Source organism: Phodopus roborovskii, unplaced genomic scaffold (genome assembly GCF_943737965.1).
Source record: "Phodopus roborovskii unplaced genomic scaffold, PHOROB, whole genome shotgun sequence".
Taxonomy (NCBI): domain Eukaryota; kingdom Metazoa; phylum Chordata; class Mammalia; order Rodentia; family Cricetidae; genus Phodopus; species Phodopus roborovskii.
The window spans coordinates 10,385,402-10,397,924 of NW_026126599.1; positions in this window are offsets into that span (position 1 = coordinate 10,385,402).

Sequence of the window (12,523 nt, forward strand, 5' to 3'; positions counted from 1 at the left end):
TCTGAGAGAGAGAGAGAGAGAGAGAGAGAGAGAGAGAGAGAGAGAGAGAGAGAGAGAGAGAGAGAGAACATACATGGACATATATATATAATGAATATATGAAGATATCTGTCTCATACCAACTGGAGATGCTATTGGACAAACTCCAACAGCTGTTATTATTAGTATTACAGCTACTTTTCCTGTGGTTGTGACAGAATACCCTGCCTGAAGCAACCTAAGGAATGAGATATATTCTCATGGTGGGGAAGGCATGGAGGCTGAAATGGCTGAGTCCATGGCTTCTTCATGTCTTTGTGGATTGGACTCAGAGTACCCAGGCCAAGACCAGAAGCAGCTATTACATTCAAGACTACGCTCCAGAAGCCTACACCTGCTAGCTGAGTCACAGTTCCAAAGGTGCCCAGATAGTTCCTCTAGTTGAAAACTAAGGTTCAAATTCATGAGCTTGCAATGGACATATCACAGTCATCTCACCATTGACCTCTGTAAGTTCATAGCTATTTTGTCATGCAAAATGCACTCCGTCCACCTTTAGGGGTTCTCACAGCTTGGTTTTAAAGATTTGTTTGTTTATTTATTTAATGTGTATTGTAAATAATAATAGTCTTAATACCTAAAATGTTTACATTCAAAAAGAAAGATGAAGCAGGGCAAAGACAGACTTTTGCAGCTATTTGCGCAGTGCCCAGGGGTCAGGGCGACATCACATGAGCTTGCATGACATTGGTCAGCCTCACACTTATTGCCTCTACTGCTTGTCTCCTCATATCATCAGGCACAGCAGAAACCTTAGACAACAGGACTTGACCCCATGGCTTCTGGTCTTACCATACACAAGAAGGTATTGAAGGAATATCTGCAGTCTATATGAGTCAAGTACTGGATGCAAATCTGTCCCATGGGACCACTGTGTCCTGTTATAGCCATGTCTCTTCCTCTGATCTTGAACTCACAGAATGCTAAAAGCTTCATGCTTTGCCAGCACTTCCCATGGGCTCAGGCTTTCCCAGCACTTCCCATGGACTCATGCAGTCATGGATAAGTCATGAGCACTGATGTACATTATAGCATGCTGGTTTTTGAAGTATTTTCAAAAGACTAAAGCTACTCCACCCAAAGATAAGAACCAGAGCTAGGACTGGGGCTGTAGCTCAGTGGTAGAACACTTGCCTGGCATGTAGAGGACCTCAGGTTTGCTCTCCCCAGTACATAAAAATAATCTTTTAAAGGAGGAAAACCACAGAGCTTATCAAAACGCAGTGGGTTTTGTTGGCACCCGTGTGTTTCCTATTCAGGTGAAGAACTGTGTACTGGATTCTTTTCCCATATGCTAGACTTACTTATAGTTCTTACTATAGGCTCATCACATGTATTAATGTCTGTGGGCTTGACAGGCTCAGAAGCTAAGTGCTAACATCGACTCGGCCTCATCCCACACACGTTGAAGTTAAAGTGTTTCATTAAGAGGGATTAAACACCAAGACCTGCCTGGATGTATTCAACAAATGTGACACAAGAGGACTTAAGGACAAGCTGCAGGATTCATCTCAACAGATGCAGAGAAGGCCTGGAACAAAAGTCAATATTCCTTCACAATAAGAGTCCTGAAAAGGTAGGATGGAGGGAATTACCTCGTCATACTACAGGCTGTATATGACATGCATTACACAAAGCATTACACATAGTAACTTTTCTATATTCCAACAAGAAACTTGCTAGAAAGAAACCAGGATGAAAATAGTGTCAAAAATGAAACACCCAGAAATGAACCTAAAACTTTCACAATGAAAACTTTAAGATGCAGAATAAAGAAGCCGAAGAAAACAATAAAAGATGTTCATGGATTGGTACAGTTAATTTGGTGAAAATGTTACCAAAAGTAGTATAGACATCAAGGGCCATTCCTTTCGAAATTTCAATGAAATTTTTCACAGAAACAAACAACAATAACAAACAAGCTGAAAAAAAACAAACAAAAAACAATTCTACAATTCATATGGAAGTACAAAAGACTCAAATAGTTTCAGCAGAAAGGATAACACTAAAGGCCCTAAACACCTCATTTCAAATTATACTGTAGATCTATAGTCACAAAACCAGGATGGCACTGGCACAAGACAGACATACGGAGCAGTGGGACTATAACCACAGACCCAGATATAGTCCCACACAGGGGCAGCCGCCTGATTATTTACAAAGATGTCAAAGTCATAAATTGAAGGGGAAAAAAAGGCTCATTAACACGTAGTGCTGGGAAAATTGGATTTCCATACATAGAGAATGAAGCTAGCATTTGTACCCTCGCTCTCCCTCTTCCCCTCCCTCCCTCCCTTCATCCCTCCTCCCCTCTCTCCCTCCCTCCCTCTGTCCCTCACTTCCCCCTCTCTTTCCATCCTGAAGAAAACCATTCATTATGGATCAAAGACCTTATGTATGCCTGATACTCCTAGAAGAAAACACAGGTAAAATAGAGGCACAAGCCAGGTAATAACCTCCCAAGATTGACATTACATTAAAACAAAAACTTTCTTCACAGCAAAGAAGCAATCTTCATGCCAAAGAAAAAGCCACAGAGCAATAGGAAGTCTTGACCATCTCTACATCTTTCAGAGAATTAGGGCTTAGGATGTAGAAAGCACTCTAAAATTTCAACACCAGATAAAGGACTCAATCAATCAATGGGCAAATGAACCAGACAGACAGCTGTAAAAAAGAAGAAATTCAAGAGCAATGGGAGTGTCCAAGATTCTGAACCACTGCGGAAATGCAAATTCAAACTTTACTGAGGTCACATCTTACCAGGATAGGTATCACCAAGAAAACAAAACAACGACTGCTGATGTGGGGAAGGAAAGGTGAATCAGTATGCTGGTGATGGTATACATGTGTGTGCTCCCACTGTGGAAATCAGTATGAAGGTTCCCCACATGACTAAAAGCAGACACTTATCATATGACCCAGCAATACCACTCAGCACAGCTCAGAGACACTTGCATATCCACACTTACTGCACCATCTGAGATGGTCAAGACACACCCAGTCTATGTGTTCATGGACACATTAGTAGATGAAGACAATGTATTGTGTATACACAGTGAGCATTATTCAGCCATATGAAAAAAGCAAAATCTGTCACAAGCTGGAGAATAGACTGCAGTTAAGTGAAATAAGCCAACCTCAGAAAGACAAAAATCATGCTTTCTTTCACATTAAATCTAGATTTAAACCCGTGTGTGTGTGTGTGTGTGTGTGTGTGTGTGTGTGTGTGTGTGTGTGTGATATAGAATTGCCTGGCCATCCCATGAAGATGGGATAAAGATTTATTTATTATTCTGTATGTATATATGTGTTCTGGTATGACTTTATGTGTAACACATGCATGCAGTGCATGAAGAAGCCAAAATGGGGTCAGATGGACTTGCAGATGGTTGTGAGCCACCATGTGGGTGCTGGGAATGGATCCAGGTCCTCTGCAAGAGCAGCCAGTGCTCTTAACTGCTAAGCCATCTCTCCAGCCCAAAGGTGGTATTTCTTATAGATGCAAAAAGAACTATATTTAGCAGCCTTTTGGAACAACAACAAGCAGAAGATGGACTATTTGGGGTACAGAAGGTAACCATAGATGGTGGGAGAAGGAAGTAGTGGACGGGTGGATATGCATATGCTATGCCATAAGGAAACCAACTATTCTATATATTAATTAAAAATAATAATTGTAGGAGAAAAGACAAAGCAAAGGTACCCAGTGCACTTCCTGGTACACCAGCGTTGAGGAAGTGGCTGCTCAGGCTTTGATATACCCAGGAACACAACATAGAGCCTCATGCAAAGCCCATCAGACTATCTGTTCTGCCTGCTGGCCTTCATCTGCCTGATCTCCTGGCCTTCCTATTCTTTCCAAGAAACCATAGCATCCTTTGCAGGAGGCTGGTTATAAAGAGGTAGTACCAAGACCTGTGGTTCCCTCTCTGTCCATCTTTCCCCAATAAAATGCATCCCAACAAAGGGAAGAGGATCCCACTGCAGCCCAGATCTTCACTTAGCACGAACATTAACATCTTACCTAACTAGGAAGTGGCTCAGAGCTGTCTTACACATAGATGCTATTAACCCATCTATTCAAGATCCTCTTGAGGTGTAAGGCACACCTGCATCATCAGGTTAGGAAAAAAAACCCTCTGTGTCCACAAGAATGTGCTGGACTCCCCTGTAGAGTCCAGACATCCCAGTGCTCTGGACACACAGTGGCAGGAAGGCCTTTGATGATCATATCCTGAGTGCCGGGCAGTATCATTATAAAACCCACACTCTACCTCAAGGCAAAGCCTGAAAGTAGTGGCTTTTGAAAAAGCACTCTGCCACAAGGTGATGGGGTTATCCTTCTGTATATATGTTTCTCTTATTGGTTGATGGATAACACACTGATTGGCCAGTAGCCAGGCAGGAAGCATAGGTGGGGCTAGGAGATGAGGAGAATTTGGGGAAGAAGAGGCAGAGAGAAGCCGCAAAAGAGAGACACCATGTAGCTGCTGAGGGAGCAAGATTCTCCGGTAAGATAAGACCACATGGAAATACCTAGATTAATAGAAATGGGTTAATAATTAAGAGAGAGATAGCCAATAAGAAGCCTGAGTGATCCACCAAACAGTTTCTAATTAATGTAAGTCTTGGTGTGTTTATTTGGGGCTAAAGCAGCTGTAGGACCAGGCAGAACAGAAACTCCATCTACACAGGGTTAACCAGAGAGGTAAATGAAAAGATATGCAAAGCACTTCATGGAGGACCCAGTGCTCCATGACTGGTGACAATTCAGCTTTGCATGCTGGGCATTTCTCACTCTGTTCCTCTGTGGTGTAAGCATGGTGCTTACTTACCCAAACTCATGGTGAAGCTTAATTATTTGCTATAGCAATGTTGGGCGCAGGGCTGATGGGAGGTTTCTGGCTCACAGGGGCAGAGCCCTCACTAGGGGACCACTGGTTTTCTATCAGAGTGGCCTACCTGCTGCTGGAGTTTGGCCCCTTTTCTATCTTGTCCTTATCATATTTGTCCATTGGCTTTTCTGACACACACACACACACCAGCACTAAGCCCTCACTATGAGGTGAACAGGTGTAAGGCATGTCAAGATGCCCTTGGCTTTCCAAAGCACCAGCCCAGGCAAACCTCTTTTCTTCAGAAATTACTCAGCCCAGGTATTCTGTCATAATAGTAATGGGAAGACTAATGAAGTCCCTTTGTGGGGTATTAAACTGTGTAAAGATGGCTGGTTACTAAAGGAAGCAGAGATGAGGGGATGTTTATACAGGCTCCCTCTGTCATAGAGGCATCACCGAACCCTGGGCTTTTGGACTCTTGGCCCATAAATGACTCAAAGCTCTTTTCTGCTCTGGTAAATTCTCTTTAGTGTTTGCCAGGCTACTTTCACAAAGCCAAGAACATAGTCAAATATTGACGGAGGTTAGTTACTTAAGAGACTGAAGGCTAATAAGACACACCAGGAGATCTTTGTGTAATTAAAAGCAATTTCCTCTTTTATATCAGTTAGACTCTCTGCAGTAAATCCTCTTCCCTATCTTAGAGCTTAAGTCATTCATTATCCATGAACACCCCTACTCTGGTTCTTCATCGAGTGACTCCTGCAGAAGTATCTTGGGGAGATACTGAAACTGTAACATTTTAATTATATGCTTGATATGAGAGTTCTTAAAAGATAAGATCATATGATCTGAACTCAATTTAAATTCTGCTGAAGGTGTTAGCATGGTGTAAGAAATTACAGAAATGATCAAGGGGTCTTATTCAGCAGCTTTTACTAAAAGAGCTATGAGAGAGTTGGGCATCTGATTTCTGGTCTACATTTTTTTCCTTTGGTCACAGATCTATTTAATTAGCCATTTTGAGACATCTGAGGTATTCATGGATTTATTCCACATCAGACCCTTTTATTGAGTTCTAATTTGGCAGCCAACTCCATTGGGATCTTGAGAAATCAATCCAGTATTAAAAAGTAGGTCATTGTGACTAAACCCCAAGTCCTCCCCCATGTATGTTTAGAGCCTGGTTATTCTATCAAGGTGAGATTTTTTTTCATGACTTATTATTTTTATGTGTATGCCTGTGTGAGTTTATGTACACCATGTGCATGCAATGCCTGCAGAGACCAGAAGAGACCAGCAGATCCCCTGGAATTGGAGTTACAGGTAGTTGTGGGCCACTGGGTAGGTACTGGGAACCAAAGGCAGGTCCTTTACAAGAGCAGTAACCACTCTTAACTGCTGAGCCTTCTTTCCAGGCCAAGATGGAGTGCTTATAAATGACCTCTGGGAAAAGTGAAACCTTAAAAGAGAGAAGGGGAGAATTTGAACAGCCACCCAGGAAATGAACACCATATTGGTTTTAGGTCAGCACACTAGTTGTATCTCTCAATGCTAACTGCACCTTGGACCAACCAGGGCATGCTGTTCTGTGCACTTCGACGTGTTTATCAGCAGTCCTGGCCTCTGCCCAATGAGAGGCATTGGTTAAATGAAGAAATGCCCTTACATTAGTATAAAACGAGCCTGCTAGTGTAGGAAACCCTGCAGGGTTGGCTTTGTAGCTAAAATCCTTTGTACTGAGAGGAACTGGAGAAACACATCTTTTCAATATTAACACCTTGTAGTAGCCCCTCAGAAGTGGGGGCTCCCTGCTTTTCATATTTACGATTCTGCTCAGAGCAACCTGAAGCTAGAAAGCTGGATGGAAATATCCCAAGTCCCTGAGAGCTGAACCATGCTCGTATTAAAGGTATCTCACTAACATGAATAACAACTGTATCAGGGATCCAGCAGGAGCAAGAGGTTCATGCTACAGAAGAAGTTTACATAGAGGAGACTCACTCCTTCACTACAGAGTCCTAATGCTATCCAGAGAGCTAGGCTTTGTTTTAGATACATGTTTTCCCATATTCCAGGCTGGCTTAAAACTCTGTACATAGCTGACGATGTCCCTGAACTCCTGATTCTCCTGCCTCTATCTCACAAGTGCTGGGACTGCAGGTGTGGGTCACCACATCTGGTTTCAATAAACATATTTTTAAAAAATAAAATTCACGCTATTAAATTAACTCACATATAAAAACACCAGGCAGCTAGACCAAGGTAGCCATTCAAACTATAGTGAGATGTTGATTGAAAATTGTAGAGTCTGTGATAGGGCAAGTATTTGTTTGAGTGGCTACCATAACCTACTTAAGCTAGTGTCATAGTTAGGGTTTCTATTGCTGTCACAGCAATTTATGTAAAGGAAAACATTTCATTGTGATGGCTGCCTTACAGTTCAGAGGTTTAGTCCATTATCATCATGGTTGGAGGCAAGGGGGTCTGCAGGCAGACATGATGCTGAAGAAGGAGCTGAGAGCTCTTATGTCTTCACTCACATGCAACAGGAAGTGGTCTGAGACACTAGGTTTGGCTTGAGCATATATGAAACCTCAAAACCCACCTCCACAGTGACACACTTCCTCCAACAAAGCCATACCTCCTAATAGTGCTGCTTCCTTTGAGGGTCATCTTCTTTCAAACCACCTCATTCTTTTCCCTGCCCCCAAAGGCTTGTAGCCATATCATCATTCAAAAATGCATCCAGTTCAACTTCAAAAGTCCCCATAGTCTATTACAGTCTCATACGCATTTTAAAGTCCAAAGTTTCTTTTGAGATTCATGCCATGTCTTAACTGCAATCCTCTGTAAAATCAAAAGCAAAAAACAGACCACATACTTCTAACATATAATGGCATGGGATATACATTACCATTCCAAAACATAGGGAAGAGAGCACAGTGAGGAAGTATGGGACCAAAGAAAGACTGAGAGCAGCTGGGAAAACTCCAAACTCTGCATCTTCATGTCTGATGTCAAAATGCTCTCCAGATTTCCAACTACTTTCATCTTTGTTTACTGGAGCATCTTCTTCTTGGGCTGGTTCCACTCCCAGTTAGCGGCTCTCCTAGGCAGGTATGCCACTGTCTGGCATCTCCAACATCTTGGCTCTCCAAGGCAATCCAGACTTTACCTTCACAGCTTCATGCAATGGCCTCTCCAGGTCACCATTCAGGGACACACATACCTGGACCCAGAGACTTTCCTTAGTTGAAGAGGTAGGTTCCATAACCCATTTCTTCTATCCTTGAAGCCAGAATCACATGACCGAAGCTGACAAATTCTGTTGCTTGCTGGGGCTGGAACGTGGTCCCTCATTCAATTATATCTTCACCAACTTTCCATTTTCCATGGTTTCCTTCACTGCCTAAGTTTGCCTCTCCTGAGACTTTGTCTGTAGACTATGTGATTAAAGCATGATAAATAAGAATCTGGAAATGATAGGCTGATGGATATTTATTATGGAAGAAATCACTTACACCAGAAACAGATGACTGCCACAGGTTCCTGTCCCAAGAATGTCTCCAGATGCTCTGTCTCTGACCAGGAAGTAAGAGAGTGATCTGGAGTCTCAGATCCTAGACCTAGCTCCCCACCCACCCACCCAGGTTACAGGGCACTTGTCTCCACTCCCCAATGGGCGTGGCCAGTGCAACAGGTGTGGATTGGGTGGATATCTCACTACACAGGATGGCCTTGAATTCAGAGATCTTTCAATTACATATTCACCAGCTTTTTGTTTTCAATGACTTCCTTCGCTGCCCAAGCTTGGCTGTTCTGGAACTTGCCCTGTCGGACCAGGCTGGCTTCAAACTCAGAGATTCACCAGCCTCTGCCTTCTAAGTCTTGGGATTATAGGTGTGCATTACCACACCTAACTCTAAGCTTTTTCTTTATTTCCTTTTCACAAATTGGAAACTTAGCTGGGTGGAATCTTGCCCTGAGGTCACCCCTCCCTTTATTCCATTTCTTAATCTGTTTATCTCCTTGAAACCAAGATTTAGCTCCATTCCATTTCCTGGTGTTCCTTTCTCCTCAGATTTTACATTTTGTAGTTTACCCTGCTCAGCTTGTTCTTTTCCATTGGAAAATCTTCACTAGAGCTACCACTAAATAACAACACGGCAGAGTCTATATACTAGGTTGTTCTGAAATTTCCTCCGCCGATGGAATTAATCCCAAACTTTTCACTTTAACCTCGGACAGACTCTTTGGACAAGGGAAAAGGTGGCTTCATTCTTCACCAAAATATCACAAGAATGATTCCTAGTCAACATACTTCTTCACGTTCTCCTCTGAAACCTCTTGATCCAGATACCCACAGTTCAAGTCACACTCAGTACCACTGTCTTCCATCCTCTTATTGGTGTGGCCCATTAAGCTGCACTTAAAGCATCCACTGCTTTCCTAACACAAACTCTCAAAGTCCATATTACTCCAAACAAAAGCATGATCAGGCCTTTCACAGCAATGCCCTGGTCTCTGGTACCAATTTCTGTCTTAGTTAGGGTTTCTAGTGCTGTGAATAGACAACATGACCTTCACAACTCTTATAAAGGGAAACATTTAATTGTGGTGGCTCACTTACAGGTCAGTCTGTTATTGCCATGGTGGGAAGCAAGGCAGCATTCAAGCAGACCTGGTGCTAAAGAAGGAGCTGAATGTTCTTACATCTGACTCACAAGCAGCAGGAAGTGGTCTGAAACTTGTAGCTTGAGCATGTATGAGATATCAAAGCCTGCCTTCCTCCAACAAGACCACACCTATTCCAATGAGGCCATACCTCCTAATTGTGCCACTCCCTTTGAGGGCTATTTTCTTTCAAACCACCACATCTAGTACAGAGTTTTTAAGACATGAAGATTACTAGATTAATCATTCATTTTAAATGACGTTAATTCTGCCCTTCTCTTCTCCAGCTGGGTTCCCCTCTAATTAGAGGGTCTGTGGTCACCACATCCCATGGTAGATGTACCACAGCACCGAGTACAGACATGTCAGTGACAGCCATTAGCTCTTCCTCATCTACATGCTCTTCGGTAACCCCAAAGAGCAAACAACGTTAGGACTTAGAAATGAACTCACTTTGGATCCCAGTGACAGGAGAGCTTCATTCTCCCCTACCATACCCCAAAGGAGGGTAATTATCTATGGTGGTGACAGACGATGATGTTGGGGAAGAGGAGTGACTATGTCATGGGAACAAGATCGCTCCCCTCGAGTACCAACAGAGTTAACAACCTCTTGGGGCCACATGGAATAGAGCGGGTCATCAACTGGGCATGGGCTGACAGGTTGTTTAATTACTGTCACCTGCCCCAACACTTCCTGTACTTAAACCTAAAACCCCCATCAGTGTCCAGAAGACAGACTTGGGGGTTCATGAGGACCCTTCTTTCTACTCTAGCCCTCAACATGCCGTATTGGTTAAATCTCTTTTTTTCTGTTTGTCATGCAAAAAGAAAAACCATGTACCCATTTTCTGATCTATGGTAAGTACTAAAGTAATGGCAGACCCTTCAGCAAGCCACCAATCTCACAGCTTCGGTTTACAGATGCAATTGCTCCTTTGAGAGAGTCATTTCCAATAGCTGAAAGCCCTCCTCCACTTGCGTCTGTCAGTGAAGCTAGGACCGGGGTCTGGATTGCAACCATCACCAGTTTAGTCTAGCGCATGGAATCAAGCAGGATTTATGCCGTCTTTTTTTTTTTTTTTTTTTGCCAATTATCATACTGTGTAATGAGCTTTATAGTCCCCATACAGCCTTCAAACTTTATGAGAAGTAAGCAAAGGCTCATCATTTTCTATAAGGAAATCCCCCAAGGAAGGAGCCAGCTCCCTCAGCAGGAGCCTTAGGTCACCCATTGGCAGGTTCCCTGGGCTTCTCAGATTTCTGGCTCTGCCATGGAGGGGGCCTGGGGCGCCTCACTTCCTAGGCACCCTCCTCTCCTGGTTCAGCTGCTTTCCTCATGGGATCCTCCAACATGATCAAAGCGCTATGCTGGCTGAGGCCTTGGTCCTCAGGAAAGCTAAAGGCAGAACCCACATCAGTTTCCGCTCTCCAACTCTAACCCCAGGATTGAACAGCTTATGGCTTTTTTCTTTCATTTCCTTGTGTTTACTGTTAAAGAAAACTCTGAACAGAGGAGGAATGTTTGTCAATGTGAAATATTTATCATTCAGGACACAATACTCACAGATGAGAGTTCATCCACTGAAGCATTTTAATTAGTGCCGTTAGTCTGAATGCATGGCTGGAGTTGACACAAAAGCTTGCCTTGACTAAGGGACCGTCGCTCTGGGCCAGGCAAGTGGGAGGGGTAGCTGCTGTGTCCCAGCTGGACAGTAAGTTACAATAGCGAAGTGTGCAGGAATGACCAGCCTGCAGCCTGTGGGCTTAAGCGTAAATGGAATAAATTGTTCTCTAAAATATTTATGAAATGCAACATCTGCCAGGGTCTGCTTTCCTGAGGAAACTTCTGGTGGTGTGAGGCACCTGATAGGAATGAAAACCTGGCCTACTCCAAGGAAGGAAATGTTTGATATAATGGCAAAATTTGCACATCCTTATGAGCCCACACTGGCGCCCCCTGATGGACACACCTCACAATGTCCCAGTCCATGAATGAGATGGATTTTATTCCTGAATTACATTCTGTGGCCCAGTTGACTTAAGAAAGGAGAATGTTCCATAATTATATGATCCTTTTAAGGACAGATGAGAATGTCAGAGATTCAAATCTTAAAAGGAATTCAGCTAGCTTGAAAGTTAGGAGGTAAGGATGGGTGGGCAGCCTTTAGCTGCAGACTTCCAGCAAGCAACGGGCCCTCAGTCCTCCAACCCCAGGCAATGGATTTTGGCAGCAATAAGCTCATCAGTGGATTCTGTCCCAGATGCTGGAGCTGAGACATCAGACCAGCAAAGCATTCAGACTCAGGCAGAGAGCTGACCTCTGCCACATGTAAGCTAATGTGGAGGTGATGTAGGTCCTGAGGTATGTGGGGACCAGGAACTCCTGAAGTCTACACATACATCAATCATGGATGCACCACCAGTTCTGGTCAGGCATGGTGTGGAATGAGCTGGGTCTCCAGGGACAGGGAGCTGCCCAGCAGGAAGTACACTCTGAGCAACTCACCACTGTGCTTCAGATCATTCTGGTTTGTGTGCCAGCTCTGATACCTTGAAGCTCTATCCTTTAGTATATTTTCTACATTTCACTAAGATGGTCACAGAGAAATGTCAGAATCTTTCTGAGTAGAAAGTTCCAAATCTTTCAAATGGGTTCTGGCTCAAAATCAAGAGAAATGAACATGTCACAGGGGTTATGACACACAGTAGATGTTTGATGAATACCAGTGTAGTAGATTTGCATTACTATGACAAATACCTGAGGGCAAATCAACTTTAACTCATCTGGGCGGTTTCAGGCCATGGCTACACTGCTTTGAGTCCATGGCAGCAAAGCACATCACCGGAACATGAGGTGGAAACAGGTTCATCTCATGGTCTGGTGCAAAACAATAAAGAGAAGGAGGCTTCAGAGCCAAGGGCCACTGTCCCTTTTGAGGATATATGACCCCCTCCCTGACTCCA